Source organism: Scophthalmus maximus, chromosome 4 (genome assembly GCF_022379125.1).
Source record: "Scophthalmus maximus strain ysfricsl-2021 chromosome 4, ASM2237912v1, whole genome shotgun sequence".
Classification (NCBI taxonomy): Eukaryota; Metazoa; Chordata; class Actinopteri; order Pleuronectiformes; family Scophthalmidae; genus Scophthalmus; species Scophthalmus maximus.
In genome coordinates, this window is record NC_061518.1 from 3,027,724 (window position 1) to 3,050,330 (window position 22,607).

The 22,607-nt window shown below is 45.0% G+C and overlaps 1 protein-coding gene across 1 annotated transcript in view; it reads left to right on the forward strand.

Moving 5' to 3' along the window:
• Nucleotides 1-22,607, forward strand: part of LOC118302683 (protein kinase C-binding protein NELL1-like) — a 217,373-nt gene that overhangs the window by 166,594 nt on the left and 28,172 nt on the right. The gene's annotated exons all lie outside the window — the stretch shown is intronic.

The window sequence follows — 22,607 nt, forward strand, 5'->3', positions numbered from 1 at the left end:
CGATCTCAATAAACTTGAAGCAGAATAAATTGCATTATGGGAAATCAGTCACTGTGGCAGAGATGACACTTGTTCTTAAAGGCAACCTCAATGCAGACCGTAGACTGTATGAAAATAGATACGAAAATGAAAATACGCCACTGCCACCTGTATTCTTTGGAATGACCAGCAGGGGGCGACTCCACTGGTTTGCAAAAAAGAGTCAGTTTGTATAGACGTTTATCGGAAAATGACACCGCTTCTCACTGGATTTATAACGTCAAACGATAAAATAGACATTGGAGTGTGGATATAGTGTGATTGACAGCTGGTACCGTCCAATCAGGTGCGTGGTTGCAGGTTTAAGTGTTTAAGTTTCTCAGTCAGACCACACCCTCTGCTCCGAGTGGCCAAAAAAACAAGATGGCGCTGGTAAAAATGCGAAACTTGAGGCTTCAAAATGGCACAAACCAGCGGGTGACGTCACGGTGGGTTGCCACTTGGTGCAGACTCCACCCACATTGATCACCTTCAGCTTCCAGATTGCAACATCTGAAAAATATCTTTTTCTTAATTATTTTATTTTAAAAAGTTCAAAACCCCAAATCTGATCGCTGGACTGGGGCGAAACATTTCTAATTCATCTTCTTAAAATGATTCAACAGAGGTCAAATTAAAGCGCGGTCGTTTCTGACCCTCTCGCCATGTTCCACCGTGGTCTCTCACTCATTAAGTGATTCGTGTTCTGTATCTGCACTGCTGCTCGTAACCGTGACAACTAATACTGTTGTAATTAGATGGACAGGACGGGAGGGGGGGGCATGTCGGACATACCAATTATTAGCGAGAGGGAAGGGGTGTCGTATGCTGCTGCAGGTGGACACGTGTGTGTGTGTGTGTGTGTGTGTGTGTGTGTGTTAGAAAGATGTTCCTGTTCTACAACCCCACCTGTTCTACCCCTCTGAAACAGATCACACAGGTCAGGATTGTCGACAGGTGAGAGTCGGGTCTACAGTAGAGAGCGATCAATGCAATCTGCTATCTGTGTCTTCTACACAATGTCTTGCCTGTGCATTGTCTCCAGGCTCATGATACAGTATATACGGACAAACACACACACAAATACACAAAGATCTCATACAGTGACCACTACTCGCCCCAGTGTATTAACCAAATCAATGTCTGGATGCAACTTTCCCTCAAACTTAGAAAAAAGAAGAAGACAAAACCGTAGATAGAATAGAAGAGAGTGATTGTGATTGAGCACCAGATGTTATATTACCAGTCCCACTGTAAGAAACCTGGGCACCATCATAGATCATGTACTGATAAAAATGTGAAAACTCGAGGCTTCAAAACGGCAGTTCACAAACCGAAGGATGACGTGACAGTGGGTTGGCACTCGGGCATTATACTAGATTCAGACCTCAGCACGAGTAGTTGTATCAATTGTGAAATCCGCCTTTTATCGCTCAAGAAATATTTCCAGAATCAGAGATCTGTTATTCAGACACGACCTGGAAAAGCTGACTCACGCTTTTGTTTTTAAGCAGATTGGACTTTACAGGAACTATTATAAGATAGAATTCTCCATCATGATGGCTGATCACATCCTCTCATCACCCATTCGAAAAACTTACACATTGGCTTCCAGTAAACTTGAGAATTACTTTTAAAATCCACGTTTTAAGTCAGTCTTTGGCCCTGAATCTGTTTCTCTTTCTAGCTAAATCCTTATGAAGCCACTCAAACCCTCCAATCATCAGTTGGCTGGTATGTAGAAAGAGCAGCTCTTAGTCCTCAAGCCACCTGCTACTGGAATCTGCTTTCTGTAAGAAAGGCCCCATCTAAAACCGGACCTGTTCCTTTAACTAAACCCTAACTCAGGCCTTAGTGCAGTTTATGATCTCATGTTGTTTTGATTAACAAAACACACAAGAGGAAAAGGGAAAATCTGAAAAAGCATGATAGATCTTCTTTAACATGATCATGAGACAGAATCTGGACTAATTAAACGCATCACTGTCTGAAACAACAGTTTATGTGGTGATACTACGTTAAAAAATCCGAGGTCTATCACCCAAACCATGGAAATCAACCTCGGACTGATAGTAAATGTGCAGACGTGTCCACCTGAGTTTGTTCTTGTTGTGCGGCTTATGCACAATCAGCCAGTCCAGTCACGACAGTGTCGGTCCTACTGACACTTACATTTAAATAAAGCCATAAAAACTTCCTACGTAAGGCCAATTAGTATTATGCGAGCAGGTAGTCGGAGGAATCTGCGTCTCGTTCCCCCCTCCCCCTGAGATCTCATTACCGTGTGATGGCGACAGTGTGGGCCAATCGACCCGCGCCTCCCACCTCATCCCCCCCCCATACATCACCGCGGCGCTCTCAGGAATATGGGAATTAGTCTGAGAGTGTGACTGCAGCTCCTCAGTCTGTCCCTGCTAATGTTAAAAAGGCGAGGAAAAAATAAAGTGTGTTTAGCCACGAGTCCAATAGCGGACGAAGCAAAAAAAATCTGGTTTCTGAGCCAAAAAGTCCCGTGTCCCTGAGAGCTCACGTCACTGCAAATCAAGAAAAACACAGGCAAATAGACAGAAACAACAAAAAACATCATCAATTTGTCAACACATTTAAGAAAAAGTGCTGCAAATAGGCCGCAACGGAACGGAGGTGTTCCCAGAGGACGCTAAAAAGTGATGCACATGTCTCTGAATCATGCGATCCCAATGTTAAGATAATCAAAAACACTTACTTTTTATCTAATTTTCCAGCACCGCTGATGGAAAGAGAAGTTAATAGCGCTGCGAGTCAAAATCTGCGGCAAAAAACAAGCGTGTCCAGACGTGTGTATCACTTTTAAGTGCGCTATTTGCAGCGCTTTTTCTTAACGTGTTGTGGTGCGGCCTTTGCAGCGGGTTTTTTCTAAATGCCGCGCTTGTGTTTTGTCTATGTGCATTTGTTTTCTTAAGTTGCAGTGCTGTGAGCTCTCAGGGCCACCGTACCAAAAAAAAAGAGTGCGATTAACTCATCGCTGTTAAAAGCCAAACCGGTGATGGTCGGCGGCCTTGAGCGACAATTGCTTATTTGCCGTGAAAGCAAACATGTTCAAGTTCCACTGCTGCACTTGAATTGGTTTCCCAAAAGAAGAGAGGATTTTATTTGCAAAGGTTTAACTTGACTTTTTGTATTTGTTGTGACTAGGCGGACGACAAGGACAGCTCGCGATGTTTGGCTTTGCAAACTCAATGACTCTTAAACTCAAAAATCTCTCATTAGTTTTTTTGTTTCATTTTATTCGATATTAAAGGAAAAAACACTTTCTCAGATCCGTGTCCTCTGATAGAGCTCATTAAGTGTTGTTGTTTTGTGATGAAGTATGGATTTATTGCTCCCTGCTCACGAGCCCCGCAAAATGAGAATGAACTTTTTGTATTTAGCTGCAATTTAAGTGGAGGAACTTAACTTAAAGGAACGGCACTGGAGCAGGAGTTTCCTCGTCACTGTTAAGATCTTGGGCTCAGACTACAGGAGTTTATAAATCCTGACCGATTTTGAAATCGGGTTGCATCACGCTCTGGAGGAGAATCTTCCATCACAAACTTCAGGATATTATTAAGATCCTGAAGATCGTCCTCACATCACCTCTCTGACGTGATCTCAGGAAGGAGAAGGTGCAGACAAAACCAACACGATGGAGGAGGCACGTCTGAGGCGGACAAGCAAGTCCGTCGGTTCACGAACATCGTCACGTCTCCTGGAATTATAGAGGTGGCGGACAAAAAAAAGGTATACTGTATAATGTTGAGCAGCGGACAGTTTTGCTAGCCACATAAGCTTAGCAACAACGTCAGCTACTCGACTCTCCTCTCTCTCATTGGTTCCGCTCGGAAAGTACCGACGAAATCTTCCGAATTTTTTTTTCAAAAATGTTTGAAAATTTATCAGGGGCGACCCAGATGATTCTTTGGGCAGAAGTGGAGGTTTAAGAACGGCTCTGTAAACCCCTCACGCTACCAGATAATCTTGGACTGGAGGTTCCAGACCATACTCCTCCAATTCCGGGCGACCAAGTCAGGCTTGAACCGGCCCAAGATTCCAGTAGTCTGAGACTATGACATTCCTTATTCAGAGTAATATGGAAAATACATCAAACAATTAAGTGAAACACTGACTTGTAGTATCTTCTGTGAATTATATTATACAGTTCTTAGAGGTAGTAACGACCCTTGGTATGGATTCAGTTCTCTACCTTTTCCTTCTCTTGCCCATACTCGCCTGCAAGGATTTGCTGGACACCAGAGAATTACTAGCCGGATGAACCTGTTAGATTTCCCCCGATAAGCCCCATGGAACGGGTGTGTAATGCGGCTTCAGCGTGGCCCTCTGCGGGGTGATTCCTAAACCCTCTCCGGCTGGATCTTCGCCTCGGTGATCTCCGGGGAGGATCGGCGAGGTCAGACTCATTCGCCTCAGTCAGTCGGTCGGTCTACCCACGGCCAGGCCCGCTTGTGCTCTCGTAGAGAGACCGAGTGGTGAGTACAGCTCACGTCTGATTTCCATTACGGGAGAGTAATTATGGGCTAATGCTGTTGCTGCAGCAATGCCATTCCCCCCATTTGGTGACTGCAAACTGCACAAGAGATTTGACCGCGTGACACCGACATTAATGCAAACAATCTACGGATAAGAGCCTCGACTGTTGAGGATCGCGCTGTTCAGTCTCACTGGTTTTAAAAGCAGAATTTAAGGACACGATTTAAGATATTGACTTCAAATGGCCGGTATTTCATCTCTGCTTGAGAGGTTTTCCAGTCCAACATTTCCAACTGGAAGCACTCAGCTGGTTAGTAAAGCACTCGGTAATCACGTGCAGTGCTTTCAATTTAACTCCATATCAGACATGTTGCCAGCTCTTAGAAGCCCCCGGCCCGCCCCGCCCCGCCGCTGTGACTGGGATGATTGCAGGGCCACATAAAGAAAGGGCTCCCTCTCAAGAGCCCATTTCACTGCTATCGATTGTCTGCGCCGACTGGGAGTGAGAAGAAATGAGGGGTTAAGGCTTGCCGCTGTACCTTTACTTACTCTAGTCTTCCTTCCCTCCGTCTCACTTTCCCTCCCCTTTGTATCGCAATTCTCTCGGGGGGAGGAAAAAAAAAAGACTATACCGTCACGTCATCTCCCCTAAAGCACAATAAATGGGCCACAGTAGTTCAATGGGGAAGCACTGCACCCGATTATAGATCAACATTTTTTTTTTTTCCCCGCCGCCGCCAAACCCTAATTATCAGCAGCCTATTGCCAAAGCCTTTGTCGGCGGCAGAATGAGCGAGCTAATCTCGTTAATGGTCCGTTTCATTCCCCCGGACTGGTTTGTATACAGACAAAGGTTTTTAACACAGAGAGGATTTGAGCAGCGAGTCTAAACAGGCAAGCCGCGGTGGACAAAGGCGCTGAATCGTGGCTTTTCTCATCTTGCTCGTCGACGCTAATCAGGTAGGAACCATGTTGCAAACGGCCAGAATACTGAAACCTGGTGTTTCTGAGAGATGGGGAGGGGAGGGCGGAGAGAGGGGGGGAGTGTTAGCTGCAGGGAGGGGGGAAGGAAATGAGAGAGGGAGGTGTCGGATTCAGCCCGTTTCTGAACCATTTAATCTTCTGTTTACATAATTATTGCACCCCTTCATCCCTTCTTGATAGGAGAAAAAACACATTTAGCGGTGTAGTTCTGCGCTGCAGGGCATAGTGTTTTACAACATTTAATTGGGTGAAAACCACAGTATCCGAAGCTATGATTAATTGCAAATGTGGGGAAGAGGAGTATAAGGAGAGAGAGAAAAAAAGACAGAAAAAAAACAAACGCTACTTGTTTTTGAAGGTTTGTAGCAATTATCATTTGAGGCAATTATTTTTAGTCTCGTCCCGCTGTTAGATGTAGCTGCTGTGCGGCAAAGAGAGAAAAAAGATCATCTCGTGTGTGTTCAGCTCCATCAGATCCATTTGCGTGTAATGCAATTTAATGCAAGCAGGCGAAAAATAGCATTCTGTCCTCATCCCTTCTTCTTCTTCTTCTTCTTCTTCTGTGGTGTTTTCTGTTTGTTGGTTTTTATTGGTCTTCAAACGACCTCGTGTCAGTGATACTATGGAAGAGTACAAGGGCGAGTAGGAAGATTTTTTATTCTTATTTTGCCATTTCAAGTCGAAATGTCGGACGAAGATATTTTGGATTTCATGAATAAAGTCAATGAGTAAAGTCGAAATGTCGTGAAAAAGTTGAACTAAATCAGAGGAAGATTTTTATTTGTTATTAATTAAGTCGAAATTTCGCCTTTATCTCTCTCGACTCCAACTTGTCTCAAGACTTGAAAACAAAAAGGGGCCAAACTTCACCTTGTGAAAGACAGAAACTTTTCCACTGTATATGAGGCAACAACCAGGCCCTTGCATAGTAGAACAAATTATGTATTTAGAGGTGACATACTATGATCATATTCAGGTTCATACTTTTAATTTGAGTTACCACTTGAAAAGGTCTACATGCTCTAATGTTCAGAAAAGGCATCAGTGTTCTCATACTGCCCATTCCTGCAGCTCCTCTTTTCACCCTCTGTCTGAAACACCTGGATTTCTTTTAGCCCCGCCCCCTCCCGATAAACCCCAGTCTGCTCTGATTGGCCAGCTGGCCCCAGTCGATTGAGATTGGTCAACCGATTTCAAAATGTGTAGGAAATGTCACGCCCCTTCACCAGAAAAGTGGAGATTCTCAGATTTGTAGGTGGGGTTACCCTCAAAAGAGTCCAACTGTGACATCACATTGATAGAGAAATCAGAACCAGTGGTTCAGAGCCAGGCTGTATGGGGTTAAGCCAACTCACAAAAAACCACAGGGTGCTCTTTTTTCACAGTTTGTGGGCTGGCGGGCGCCACAGATACGCACATTGATGTGCATAAATACTGAAAAAGTTATTTTTGCATGATATGTCACCTTTAAAACTGCTTTTTCTGACTGTTTGCGTTTTTATTAATGGTAGAGATTAAGTTATAAAATCCAAACTGCAATGTTCCTTTAATGAATTATCAGGCCTGTGCAGCGACCGCCGGGCACAGTCTCAGCAACTATATGTAAAAAATAAATAAATAAAAATTAAAAAAAACGGTACACAAACAGCTTTAAAGGAAACATTTCAAAAAAAAACCTGTGAAATTGCATTTCAGAGACCTTTTGAGACGCCGTGTGCATCCTCTGACGACTTGACTCAGTCAGACTCCACATTTGGTTTCGGGATTGTAGATTCACACCTACGCCTGAAAAAGAGAGAGCTAGAAACAGCTTTCTAGAACAGCTGCTGCTACTGATAACATTACAGGTGGGTTTCCTGAGTCTTTGGGGAGAGAGAATGTGAGGAAACGGCGAGTCTAGGGTGCGCGCGCACGCGGTGTGTTGTATTTTAATAGATTGACAGCTCCTTTCAGAGGAGCCAGCGCAGTCCGCCGAGGAATGTCTTTGAAGGCCCACTCCGCTTGAGTTTAGATTAACTCTTATCATCCGCCTCGCGTCTGGTTCGGTTCCTGCAGATGCATCTTATCTGTGTTTTATCAGCGTGTTTTTCTTTTCCTCTCCCGCTCTCTGTATCCTCCTGTTTAGTCCCCGTCCCCCCCCTATACAGAAGGAGGCGGTGTGTGGGCACAGTTTTGCTGAGAACAGACGGCCGAGCGTTTGAATGTGCACCTGAGCAAACAGTAGAACACGTGTATTCCGCAGAAGAAGAAAAAAACGCGGATTAAAGCATTTGTGGTATAGCTTACTGTATTTTCGGTGGCGCCCAACCTTTTTACGGAGACATATTATACTTTCTTTTCCAGTTTTTTACCCTTTTCCTCGAGTGTGTCGCGTACGTTTTAGTTGTGTATGTAAAACGCCCTGGCAGAGTTAAAAAGCCCGAGGTCTGCGGTAAAGGGAGCTCCTCTCTCCCGGAGCTCCTGAAACGCCTCGTCAGCAGCCGGGCCAATACTTCCCGCACATTTGCATAGTGCTCACCTAGCGGCTATCCTGGCGCACCCCCAACAAAAAGCCGGGTAAAGGGAGAGCGAGGGCCGTCATTTTCCTGCACGCGCCCGAGGCGGTTGACCGAGCTAAACCAACATCCCGAGACAAAGGGTGAATTTTCTTTCTCGCGTCGCGTCATTTCAAAGATTTTGTAGAGGTCTGACTTGGTAAAAACAACTGATACATTGAGAGCTGAAATCTCCTCTTCTTCTTCTTCTTCTTCGTCTTCTTCTTTTCACCCTTCAACATGGCTCGAAGCGGCAGCTAGTGACCATTAGACTAACTGCCAATTGAGGCACTTCCATGTTGGTTTTAGCACTAAGCCTGCGATGAGAGTCTCGTGGGGAACACATTATCCGTAATGGTCTTTCTCCACAGAGTCACGGGAGGATTGGAGAGCTGCAAAGCCAAGTCTTCGGAAAAATGCCAGGGAATGGTTTTGCATCGGTTAATCAAAAGAAACTTTTTTACTTCTTGTTGCCTCCACCGAGGACGTCGTGTTTTTCGCCCCTGTCCGTTTGTTTGTCTGTTGGTTGTTTAACCAAAACACAGCAACTTTTGATTTCCACGAATCTCGGTGGAAGGACGAGACGTGGGCCGAGAAAGATCCCCAGAAATTTTGGGCGTGGACCTGGAAAAAAGGGGGCGGGGCCTCGAATATTTCATCACTTTCTTTAACAGTGTCCATTGTTTGACATTTTCGCCAAATTTCCATGGGAATGATTCATGGATCTTGATGGAAAAAAAATATAATATCAGACATATATGCATGTGCAGTTTGGTGCGGTAAGATTGGATTTAAGGAAACTGTTGGCAGAGGTGTACAATACTCTGTTGGGCATTCTAGTTTAGCAAGAAGGGAAATATTCTATCAAACACGATTATGATGATGATGATGTCATAGATTTTGCATTTGGAATATTATCTTTAGCATCTTTAGACATCCTGTTTTGAAAATAGACACAATCAACAATATAACTTGAAAACAGAAACAAAAACTCATAATGTCACACATCACATTCGTAACATTACACCTACAATACTGAACCTTTGGTTCTTATTTTCAGATCAGTAAAAGTATCATTCACTCACAAAAGAACTTTATTGCTTTTCTGGGTGCTGCTGCCATTAAAGAAACTGAGAGACGTCTTGTAACATAAAATGTGTTTGACGTGACAAAATTTCAAACTAGAGAAAAAAGCTTCCTATGATAAATGCAGATGCACATTTCCAACTGGAAAAGGACTTTGTGCTGTTTGGACCGTTTCATTAGTTTCAGTATTAGGCAGCAATCTGCTCCACAATGTCAAATCTCTTGAATCGCTCCAAGCTTGACTTCATATACCGCCAGCGTAATTAAAGAGAAGATGTATTTTTCTTTTGTTTCCCTTGTGCACAACACTGGAACGCAGATGATGTTCAACACATTTGTTCATCCGTTGCTGAAAACACATTTTGCTCACGGCCAATGGCGTTGCTCTCGTCGTTTCCTCTGATTTAACGCTGAACTCAATTTTTGCAACCTGCACCGATGGAATAAATGAATAAAAAAAATTAAAAAGTTCACGCTGCATTGTGAGAAAAAGGCCTGTTTTCAAACAGACGGTGTTTTTTAGCTGAGACTGAAAAGCATAACGAAAATAAAAACCCAAAGGCTCTGGGCTCCAAAACACTTTAGTTCAGATCCGTGGCCCCTGACTGATTTATGGCAGGCTGCAGGCGTCACACACACACACACACACACACACACAAATGATGGATGTAGAAGGGTAGAGGAAATACATGACTATGGGAAAACGCCTTGAAACTCAAGCTGGTGTACAGTCCAGTAATGTTTGCTTACAGCCTTCGCTGGGATTGATTAATACGTATCAATTGTTGTTGTTGTTGTTGTTGGGATTGTCACGTTGTCCAAGCTGCAGGAAATGATCCGGGACTTAGATACTGATAAGACACACAGGAATAGATGTTCCTCCTAAGTGCAGATAACGGGATCTGCCATTTCTAGATTAGATCCATGGCACGTGTGTGTGTGTGTGTGTGTTTGTGTGTGTGTCTGTGTGTGTGTGTGTGTGTGTGTGTGTGTGTGTGTGTGTGTGTGTGTGTGTGTGTGTGGTTTGAGTGTGTGGTTTGAGTGTGCTGTCTGGCAAGGTATTTGTATACATGCTTTTGCATGTTTGCTAATTAGAATCTGATATTGAGGCTTCTTCAACTAATTAGTACAGTGTTTTTGACACACCTCTGTGTTTTGGACAAATTTTGACACACACACACACACACAGACACTCATACACACACACAGACACTCACACACACACAGACACACACACACACACACACACACAGACACTCATACACACACAGACACACACACACAGACACTCACACAAACACAGACACTCACACACACACACGCACACGCACGCACAGAGGCAATCGACCTACAAGAAAGCAAAGAGGGTTTCAAGATTTCAAGAGGCGTTCATCAACGTTGTATAATTTAGCGAGTTGTGTAACTTTGTCCTGGCACCTGTAGATATTAGACCAACTGGAATAATGGCCAATAGAAATGAAATATGTGATATATATATATATACTTATATATTCACCATCACCAAGAGTGATTATATAATTATCCAAAGTTGGAGACATTTGATTCTGGAAAGACACATTTCAGATTCCATTTGTCTCCTTTGGATTTGGGTGGAAGCAGAAATCTCACATCAATCTGAAAGACCCGACACTATTTGTGTTGTGTTTGATTCACTGGCTTATTTCTTCCTCTTTTTTAATCAAACTGCTGCTGCAGAAGAAAGTAAATAAAGAATGGTGAATTTCTTCCTTGTAGCTTTAAGTGGAACAGCCTGATTGTGATGGGGGAGAAAAAAACAAAAGGAGGAAATAGGATCCCACCGTGGAGCGGAGACGTGACATCTCCCCGACACCATCTTCCCTCACGATATCAAAGTTCACATCGCGGCCTGATGCGATGCACATACCCCCCCTCCTGGTGGTGGTGTGTGTGTGTGGGGGGGGGGGGTCATGGGTAATTCCAGCGCCGCGTCTCATCTCTCGGCTGCAGAACCTCGTCTTATCAGCGAAAACAGCAGAGGTTGGGGGAAAACAGTGCTGTCAGCTGCCGACCTGTTTGCGCCGCGGTAATGGATTCAGATAGCGGGGGGGGGGGGGGGGATCATTCGTCCTGCCCTGCTCTCTGTTATGAAAGCTCCTCACATCAGCTGCCAAGGGCACACACACACACACACACACACACACACACGCGCGCGCACTCACCCCTCGCTGCTTTGATGGGACCGTGGCACCGCGACTCCTCCACAGACGAGAATGGATCAAAATCACGTAATGTTCCCCACACGCAGATTCAGTAGTAAAAGAGGCAATAAGGTGAAGAAACCCATATATATAACATAAAACACCAGAAAAATCACACGACAAATGAAACAGTTTTGGGTCCAGGATCACTTCGTTCATATGTATTCACAGTTTCCTGCCAGATGTAGATTTTGTAAACTCCCTGCACTGCATATTCCTCTCTCTCTCTGTCTCTCTCTCTTTGCATAAAGACATACTTCAACTTCCTTTGTACTTCAACTGTGCAAGTTTTCAAACGCATAAATCTATAAACACACACACACACACACTTGACATCCGCATTCATGCAGGAGTATAACTCTCGATCTCTTTATCAACTCCAAGGATCTGACTGAAGTGTGAATTTCAGCCAGTGCATAGTAAGTAAGTCTATTGGCACAGATATAATGATATGCTGTGAAACATATAGACAACAAATCTTTAAACCGTACACAACACTGACATACTGTCACCTTTCGCACATGATAACAAACATGATGGCAAACAGTCGCTTTTTTTTTAAACACATCTGGCAGCTTAACGGAACGTGTACAGGAACAGTTATGTTTGTTTGTTTTTTTCTCCACCTGATGAATGTAAGTCCAACATTCACTTCTCGAACCAGCTCGCCAGGAGAACATCCGTCTCTTTAAAGCGCTAAAATCCTCACCGTGTTCACCAGATAGTCGCTAACTGTGTGTGTGTGTGTGTGTGTGTGTGTGTGTGTGTGTGTGTGTGTGTGTGTGTGTGTGTGTCTGCCGTCTGGCGCTTGGTGGGATTAGTGCAGTTTATGGTGGGTTTAACACCATTTTTCACTAACAGCAGATGCAGCGTCTGGAGACTTCGCTGACGAGAGACATGAAAGTGAACCGGAGCAGCGACGGGCCGTGAAAAAACGACAACAACCAAAAAAACAGATAATCTGAAAGACACTAAAGTGATAATCCTCTGTGCAGACTGTCCTGTCTGTGGCGGCACACATTCATTCGATTAACGGTCAAATTTGACAACAGTCGTGTCCAGTAAATCTCGAAAAACCTGAACCCCCCCAAAAAATAGGTTCTTTGCTGTTTGTTCCTTCTGAAACTACACATGTGAATGTGTTCTGATCCTGAACCTCAGTGTCCACGGTGGCATCATTGTCAGTGCCTTCTAAAATCAACCTTTACTTTAGGTTAAAGGTGACATATTATGCTCATATTCAGGTTCATCCTTTTAATGTGGGTGAACCACTTGAAAAGGTTTACATGCTCAGAAAAGCCGTGTGTTCTCACACCGCCCGTTCCTGCAGCTCCTCTTTTCACCCTCTGTCTAGAACGCCTGGATTTCTTTTAGCCCCGCCCCCTCCCGATGAATCCCCCAGTCTGCTCCGATTGGCCAGCTGGCCCAGTCTGTTGTGATTGATAGACCGATTAAAATTTTTTTTAGGAAATGTCACGCCCCTTCACCAGAAAATTTGAGATTCTCAGATTGGAGGCGGGGTTACCCCCGAAAAAGACCAGCTGTGACATCACAGCGGGAGGGAAATCTGAACCAGTTGTTCAGTGCCAGGCTGTAGGGTTTAGCCAGCTCACAAAAAAACGACATGGTGGCCTTTCTTCACAGTTTGTGGGCGGGCAGGCTCCACAGATACACACATTTATGGGCACAAAGACTGAAAAAGTGATTTTTGCGCAATACGTCACCTTTAATGTTTCCTGATTTGGCGCCTCTGTGCTCACGAATTTAATTTGGATTTTGGGCAACTACGACTACGTAATGGAGGTTTGGAAAAAGACAGTTCTGATTGACGATATCATTTTTCTTTATTGTTTATGAATATATCTGGCACAATATGTCACATTTTTCCTACAAATTCAAACTCAGGCAAAGATCCCAAAACCGGCTATCTCTCGATGCCCACTGGGTAAATACTGAAAACCCGCCTGTTTTTCTTGTACTGCTTTGCTGGGTATTGTCATCTGCGTTTGTATTTTTCATCTTGTGAGTTTGATAACATACAGTAATTCTAACCTGCCTTTTGTTACGTATACCAGAGCAACAAGAGCACAGGCTTCGTGTAGATTGAATACATTTTTATGCTCCTAGTGAAATAAGCAATATGTCTGCGTTTAAGTCACGTCTTTTAAATGCGTCCTTCCTTTGCTTGTACTCTTTTTGACTGTGTCACCTCAGTTGGCGCCAGAATCTGTCACCTCCATCGCTTGAGCCGGGTCTAAAGTTCGTGACATGCTCCTGACGTGGAGCCAGTGTGAGTCCGTGAACCAGAGCAATCGTGCATATGAAGCCAAACAGGGACAGAGAGCGAGCGTATGATGAAGCATCAGCGAGTCTTCTGAGCCTTCTGGACGTTCACACAAAAGTGTGACTCTGGATTAGGATTACAGAACATGCTTTTAAGAGATCAGTCCAACTCTCGAGACGGCGATCTCCAGATGTTAAAGCGGCATTAAGCGAAGCTGTGCGCCGACAGATAACACAGGGAAAAAATGCAGTTGTATTTTGCAGCCTGAAATGAAATGGCAAATCGGGACAAAAAATGCTTTTGGAGCGAGAGCAAGAATCTCAGAGGGCCATTTAGATATTGACAGCAGTTCTACATCGAGCAAATGTGGCACGGGCAAAAAAAAAAACAGTCTGGTTGTCAGTTTGCTTATGTTTTTCCCAGTCTTGACATAAACTGATGCCACCCCGGTGTCAGCTCAGTCTTCCGCCGCCGCCTGGTAATGGAGGCCACATTTCAAACTGTCTCTCCGCACAGACCATAGCTCTGGGGGGTGAATAACGGCGGCGCAGTTCACCGGCAGGCTTAGTTTAAAGTTCACATCGCTGAGCACCGCCGACGCCGACGCCAGAGTCCTCCCTTTGTGACTGATCACGGCTCGTAGTTCTGTGTTCTTTATTGTCAGGTGACCTCGGGCTGTCGTACGACGGGGGAAAGTCAGATGTGGTCGTTTATTACAACAAAGTAATAAGGAGGAGGAGGATGGATGGATGGATGCGTTCACAAAACACAGGGGTTTCATAGAGCTGCAACAGTTACTAGATATCGATTAGTAATCGATTGCTAAATTAATCACCATCTATTTTGATATTCGATTAATCGTTTCAAGTAGTTTTTATGAAAGAGAAAGTCCAAATTCTCTGATTTCAGCTTCTTAAATGTGAGTATTTTCTCGTTTCTTTTCTCCCTGTGACAATAAACTGAATATCTTTAGTGTGTGGACAAAACAAAATATCATCTTGGAGGTTTGAGGAACACGATCGTCATTTTTCACCATTTTATGTTGTTGTTGTTGTTTTTTTATCCAAACAACTGATCGATTCATCGTGAAAAACAATCAACAGATTAATCAATTCTGAAATGAATCCCTCAACTTTAACTTTAGTTTCTATTTTCTGTTTTTAATCTCTGACTGCTCCATGGTCTTAACTGTGTATTTCTTATTGGGCGGCTGTGGCTCAGGAGGTACAGTAGAGAGCGGTCGTCCGCTGACCAGAACGACGATGGTTCGATCCTCGACTCTTTTAGTCCGCGTGCAACAAAGTGTCCTTGGGCAAGACACTTACATGTGTGTGACCACGTTGGGTGGTCAAGAGAGCATTATTTTAACTACTACAACTAAATCTGGTACGGCGGCCGGCGTAGGACGCAATTTCAGGTCGCACCCGAGCGTTGCGCGTGGACTATTATAAAACGGGTAGCCCAAATCTAGCGATCTGATTGGTTAATAGCCGTGGTACAATGAGCGTATGCGACGGCCATGACGTCAAATCAGCCTGTCGTGAGCTATTGCTTAAATGATGGACTACGTTGTTCAGGTTGTACAAGTTGTTGAAAAGGATTCCTGCAAAAATTAGGGCACAGGAGTGTTATTGAAATCAGTATCAGTGGAAATGATTTTGACTTTTTTTTGTCTTATCTATTATGGTACCTCCCATTAAAAGCAAAAATTAACTGGAGGCAAACAGCATTAATTGCCAAGAATCCCCCCGCGCAGTGTTTGATGAAATACTCTCCACGTGTATCCCAGCGATATTTGTCGCCTTTAATAGGAGAAAAAAAACCTCATGTAGGAAGATGATGACGAAATCCTTGTGTATTTCTGTAGCTGTTGGCAGAATTGCTTTGTTTTAGTTTTGAAGCTGGAAATTCAAATGCGTCTCTGCCGGTCGCTCGCTCTCCTGCACGCCGCGTCGACGTCCTTCACTCCCCGAGCAGTCTGAAATGCTGCGGCGCTGCATTCCGGAGCGAGAGAAATCTCCGAAAGCACCTGGCGGGATGAACCGTCCCGTCAGCGGTATTGATCGACCACCCTTTCAACCCTCTGCAGATACATTATGGCAATAAGAATTCTCCCTTAATGCGTCTTTAATCCATGCCGACCGCCTGGCCCGAGTCCTCATTGTCTTGTAAGTGCGGTCATTATCTGTGATGCTCGGGTAAATGCCGAACGGAGAGCACAGCCAAGGGTGGGCCGCCTCCGCCGTGATGCATTACGACGAGCGCGGCTGGTTCGGTGTGAGCGAATGGGTTTTCGGCTCTCGTTCACTCACCTCTCTGTAAGTTTCTGGTCTCCTCAGCTCTTTCTTGCAGGCTGAAATTGGACGTCTGCATTCGAGCCTGCTGCGGTGCATTCATTATCGGGGAGGCTATACAGATATTAGAGACCCGGCGCGGAGAAGGAAGCGGACAGAGATCAGAGAGATGGCAGGGAGTTCAGTACTTGAGTCATCCCAAATGGGAAACTTGTCTTGCAGCCAGGATACAAACAACACAAGTCACAGGAAAACAAGAACAAAAGCGCATGAATTTTTCCTGTGCAGAAAAAAATACAGAACACAACAAAGACTTTCTGAAATACTAAAGAAGAAGGAGTTTAGAGTCCATTTCCTAGAGGCCCCTCTGTGATTCCGTCAGAACTACCGGCGCTGTGTTCAGGAACACCTCTCCTCCTGAGAATCGGCATCTGTCGAAAGGCACGCTTATACTTAAAAGCTGCATTCATTGCTTTTTGGGCCGGGAAAACCTGGCAACAGCAGATGGAAACAGAACCCTGAAATACAATCACAGTATGAATTATTTGCACAGCCAGCGGACACGGAGTAACATCAAAATGATATGTCTTGCAAATGTAAAAGTAATAAGCGTTTAATCCTTTTTTTGCTCTGCTTTGGTCACCACCTCCTGAGAGAAACATTGATTTTAACTTCTAAAAGTTTGCTTGACCTGACCGCTGGGACGTCATCGTGGCTTCAATGCCGATTACAAGCAAAGCTATTCAGTCCAAACTTGACGCTGACGTCCATTAGAGCAGAGACGTTGACCTGACACACTGTCTTCGCCATGCAGACTATAACTACTATGCAATGCTATTGTTCATTTTCTGTGTTTTCCTCTCATGTAGTCATGGTGAAACTAGAGGCCTTGATTGAACACTTTAGATAAAGCCCATACACAAATTCATATTTTTACATCACCTGGAGAGAAGGCTTGTTTTGTGCTTTCTGTGGGGGGGGGTGTTGGACATTTTGTTCAAGTAGACATGCAAGACGAAACAAAATTAGACTTCAGGCATAAGAAGATGGCATCTCACAGAGAAGAGTGAAACATCCAAAACGAAGTGCTCCTGCTGGGTTGATCTCCTGTGACACTGACACTGTTCAATAACTGTCCAGAGAGAAAAACACTGTGTTCATTGGAAAATCTCTACGTTAGTGTCACTGCGATATGTGACCCAGCACCAGTTTGTGGCTCTCATCTATTAGTGTTTGAGCATCTGTTGTTCCCTGGAGATAAATGCCCGTCTGCGTTTGGAAAAACCCAGTGGTTCATTACTGCCTGTTCTCGGGGGCATTTCCCTGAATTGTCGAAGACTCTTGATAAAATATCTCAGCGGTCTGCTCGGCTGGGTAGTGGTCTGTCTCGGAAACGGAGGCTTGCCACTGCGAACTCTAATGTGATGCTGTGGCACGATTACATGCGAAAGACAAATTTAGGGCCTCGGAGCGGCAGCTCTGTTACATTTTGCGTCGTCACTTGTTTGAGTCAGTGCCTGGGTCAAGATTGAAAATACAAAACAAAAGATCAAAACTTCCAGTTAAAGATGAGATCATTATCAGGGACTAAGCAGTGTCTTAATGCAGCATGTCACTGAGCTGTGCCATCCTCCACCGGCCGCTAATTATTAACTCGTTTCTAGTCCATCATATAATTACAAAGCACTTTTATCCCCCCTCCATTTGAATTAGTGGAACATCCATTGTCGTTCCCTGTGATATTGCCGCCATCGGTACCCCGAGTTGCGGCTCCTCGGACGCCCAGCGACCGTGAACGTGGCCGTTAGCCGCGGCGCCGAGCGGAATGATTCCGTTCCCGCCACCCACCGGAAAGCAATCTGGCTCCGTAATGGGAAACTCAAATAGCAAATCTAGAGTCAAAAGCGTGTCTCGAAGAAGTCGCGGGGGGCTGCGGCGAGAGGAGGCCCCGACCTTCCTCTTCCTCACTGCCCCAACATGGGTGGTATTTTTTTTTTACGCTGTGGCGGGGGTCTCGTTTATTTGAGGTGGAGGGGGAATGAATGGTGTGAAAAGGAGTGGAAGACGAAGGGGAGGGGTTGAGGTGTTGTTGCCATGCTCAGTGCTGATATTACAGTGGAGTTCTTGGGAGATACTACCAGCCAACAACGGAGCGTGTTAGCGATCTGATCCGTAGCGTCGATGGTAAAAACATCAGGTTTCTGTGTCGGAAAGGGAAAAAAACGGAGAGATCAGATTTTACAACCGGGGGGGGGGGAGCCGGCGCATCGGAACACAATGCAGCGATATATACCTCATTTTGTTGAGTGCCGAATGTAGAGTATAGTGAAATACAGCTCCACTCCTCCCGAGCGGTACGGGGTGTTCTCGGCAGCACTACATTTTTTAAATCTCTTTTTATACGTTGTCCGAGGACGGGGAAACCAACGCTGTAACATTTTTCCGTGCAAAGTCTGTGTAGAAAACGCTACACAGTTAAAAACGATGACATCTTCTTGAAAATCCTCAGAGAACATAATGTACAAAACATCCACCCCACATGTAACAAGGCAATTTCAACCCTATGATAATTTACCAGTGTTCATCACAAACAAAATGAAAGCAAGTAAATGCCGTCATACTGTGACAATCTGATGTTGGCCGACAAACACGGGCGGTACACTGATCTTACAGAATTTCACTTGGGTGTCGGTGGTTGGCGACTTGTGGTGAGTCGCATTGCTGCAATGCAAAGAAGCCACAAACACCCACACAAAGTCAAAGCGATTGCAGCTTCTTAAGGCAAAATTTGAGTTTTGGAATCAGTTGGTGTCAGTTGATGCTTTGACTTGTGGCTTGTAGTGCAATTTGGACAAAGAAATGTCTGCATGTAGGGCGAAAAGGACAATCAACAGGAAACACCATCAATCCAGCTTGAAATGAACTGGTGTTATTCTCTATTCCATCCATCCATCCATCCATCCATCGTCTACCGCTTTATCCATTTAAGAGTTGCGGGGGGGCTGGAGCCAATCCCAGCTGACATTGGGCGAGAGGCGGGGTTCACCCTGGACAGGTCGCCATCCTATCACAGGGCCACATACAGAGACGGACAACCATTCACTCTCACATTCACACCTACGGTCAATCTAGAGTCTCCAATGAACCTGACCCCATTCTGCATGTCTTTGGACTGTGGGAGGAAGCCGGAGAACCAGGAGAGAACCCATGCACACACGGGGAGAACATGCAAACTCCACACAGAAAGGACCTGGTTGGTTTGAACCGGGATTCGAACCCAGAACCTTCTTGCTGTGAAAGTGCTAACCACTACGCCACCGTGCAGCCCGTTATTCTCTATTATTCTTCAAAATTCAAGATAATATCTGTAACACAAACTAACATTGATTCATATTTATCTTTGTAAAAGCCTCTGAAAGTTTCCTTTTTAGTCAGCTGTTTGAGTTTCGTGGTGAAACATTTCTTCTTTCCCTCTCGTGTAATTACTTTTGACAGTTAAACGTTTTTCAGACCTCAGTCTTCTCGAGCTCATCGTCTGCGTCTCTTTAAGATTGTACATTGACCATGTGTTGCATGTTCCAGATTTGGACAGGTGTCAGGTGCACATGCGTCACGCATGGGATGCCTTCGCTTCTGGGGAAGAAGATTCAAGTGAACAGGTCAAGGGTCACGGGACAGATACCGCCATGCAAGGAGAAAGTAATATCTGCTGGGTGGTGGATGTATGTCAGGGGAGACTAGTTTCAACTAGTATGGTAAAGTCTAAATTTGTGTGAGCTCACGGTGAGGTATATAAACTCTTGTGTTGCTCTGTTCGTCGTCAAAAATCTTTGGAAAAACTCACGACAGATGGACTGAAAAAATACTCACTGGTCTAGCAACATAACACAACTACAAATAACCCATAATGCAACACTGACTAAAAGACCATAATTACACTGGTACTGTCTCTATTTTTTAGTTTCAGAGAAAAATATCGTCTTATATTCGTTTTGCTTTTTTGTTTATTTATTGATTTGGTTCAGGTGCAGCTCAAAAACATTGAAGCGGTGCACCAAAGCCTTACGGAGGAAGGGGAAAACCCCCGCCAACGCCCTAAATATATGCTTCCCCGACTGGAAATTGTAGGTTGTCGCCGGCGCTTAGAAACGGTCGCCGGCCGCTTTGACTGAAATAAATGCGGGGGTCTCACAGAACGTGCCGCCCCCGCCCCCGCCCCCGACCCACTCCCCGTGAATCGCTGGAAGTCATTAGTTTCGACAGGCGAGGCGGCGTAATGCTGATGGTGGCGAGAAATGATAATTGGAGCGGGAGATGGATTGAGTCAATATAAGTGTAATTAATTTTTAAATGCGAGGTTTATTAGTACAGAGGCAATCAGGCTCCTAACGAGGGGAACTTCTTCAATGGCGGAACCAGTCGAATCAAGAGCCCCCTAATAGCTGCTGGCGTCGGACTGCGCTTTTTATTTATCGCGCTTAAACGCTTTTCTGTTTGTATGTTTAGCACTTTTTCTTCCTCTTTTTTTTCCCGCTTTCCCCAAAACACCAGTGTGATCATTTACTCGGATGGATTACGTTTCTGTCTGGATTTCACAAAGCAAAGGCAGACGAGCTGCTGCGGAGATATCACACACACACACACACACACACACACACACACAATGTATGTGCACTATGAATAGATCCCTCAGCCCATTAAGGCTCATCTTTCAAATGGTGTCATTAATTAAGCTCAGAAAATACGAAAGTAATTTCTCTTTAATGAACTTGCTCAATTAAGTCTGCCCTCCTTTTTGGTTTAATCCTCCCCGCGTTAAGCACAGAGTAACTCCTCGTTTCTCTCCGACGACTTCCCCTCCCCATGTTTCCCTTTGTGTATTCGTCTCGGCCACGTTGACGCTCACGGAACAAAATTGACAGGCCCCCCCCCCTGTCACAGTTGCCGTCATTCAGCCCCACCCGCAGTGATGCGACTTGTCAAACAGCTGCGAGGTAGACGGGGGGGGGGGGGGGGGGGCCGCGACGACGCCATCGGTCGCTCGGTGAACGCTCATTAGCAAAAAAATGCGTCTTCTAAGCAAATGTGATCCGAAGCCCGGCCGCTGGTGGAGCCATTACAGCCTGTCAAAGATGAAATTACATGATTATTCCCATTAGGTTTATTTATGGACTTCAGCGGCGGGGCGCAGAGCCATTGTATTTTTCCCGCCAGGAGCCGAGGTCGAAACAACATGACATCAGCACGTCGCGGTGCACTCGACCGAGTGGGTTATTTTCGAAAATCACGCGCGTGACACCCGCTCGTTCGCGCAATTACGTAATGAGCCAAATTAGGTGGTTGCGGGGGCCGCGCGTTAGATCACGCAGACGCGGGTCAGGAGGCTCCAGTTGACGCTCACGTCAAACATGGGAATGGAGAAAAAAGATGTGTGATGCGGGTGACATTGATCGGGGCGGGGGCGGCGGCGGCGGCGGCGGTGTAATGGCGCGGAGAATGTTCTCCTGGCACATTCCGGGGCCCTTCGACGCCGACAACTCTTCGTGTGAATGCGGCCGCCCGGGTGTCGTTGACGACCATGCGCAGCGCTTCGCGGCCCCAGTTTTATACGACCTGCTGAAGGCGTCATGATGCGCCGTGTTTCAGAGCAAAGCGTCGCCTCAAATGAGTTCGGTCGAATCTTGAGATTTGCAGCGTGAACGTGCAGCTCAGATATCTGCGGGAATTATGTTGATTCAAATAAGATACGACGAGATTAGAGCTGCGACAGTTAATCTACGAAGGGATTTAATCATCTACTAAATTAATCGCCAACTATTTTGATAATTGATTAATCTGGAGTAGTTTTATGAGAGAAAAAAAGTCACAATTCTCTGATTTCAGCTTCTTAAATGTGAATATTATCCGGGTTTCTTTGCTCCTCTGCGACAGTGAACTGAATATCTTTGGTGTGTGGACTATACAAAACATCATATTGGGGTTTTTCGCCATTTTTTTGGGACCAAACAACAAATCGATTCATCGAGAAAATAATCGACAGATGAACCGATTGTGAAAATAATCGTTGGTCGCAGCCCTAGATATGATAGGACTTTGTTAATGCCCCGCTGGGGGAAGTTTACTAGTTAGAGCAGCAGCAAGAGTCACGGCATCTGGAAAAAAGGTGTAAAATATCACCAAAAAATTGCAAAAATATACAAAAAATAAACTTTAAAAATAAGCCACAGTATATACATTCATACAAAGTGCAAGTATTACCAGATGGAGCAGAATTAATGCCACGAAGAACGAAGGATGTCTTGAGAGAGAAAAGGGAGGCCCCAGTATTTCTAATGGTGTTCCCAATAATATGCTCAGTAACTGTACATACTCCAGCGCTGATAACGGCAAAGATTTTGACCAAAATCGATACATTTCAGCGGAGTGCTCCAGCTATTTGCATGAGCATCGGTCAGCTGATCTACTGAGCGGGGACTTCGTCATGTCTTCCCAGCACCTTTCCCATTACACACTCAGTCTTTTTAATTCATTGTTAATCTCGAAACAATTTTTTCTTTGTGCAACTAGTAAGAGAAGGCAGCCGCTGTCGCCACTGTCCCGCCATTTTGGATTTTTTTTTTTATTTTAATCTCCCATCGCGATGATGCGTTCACAAGCCCCC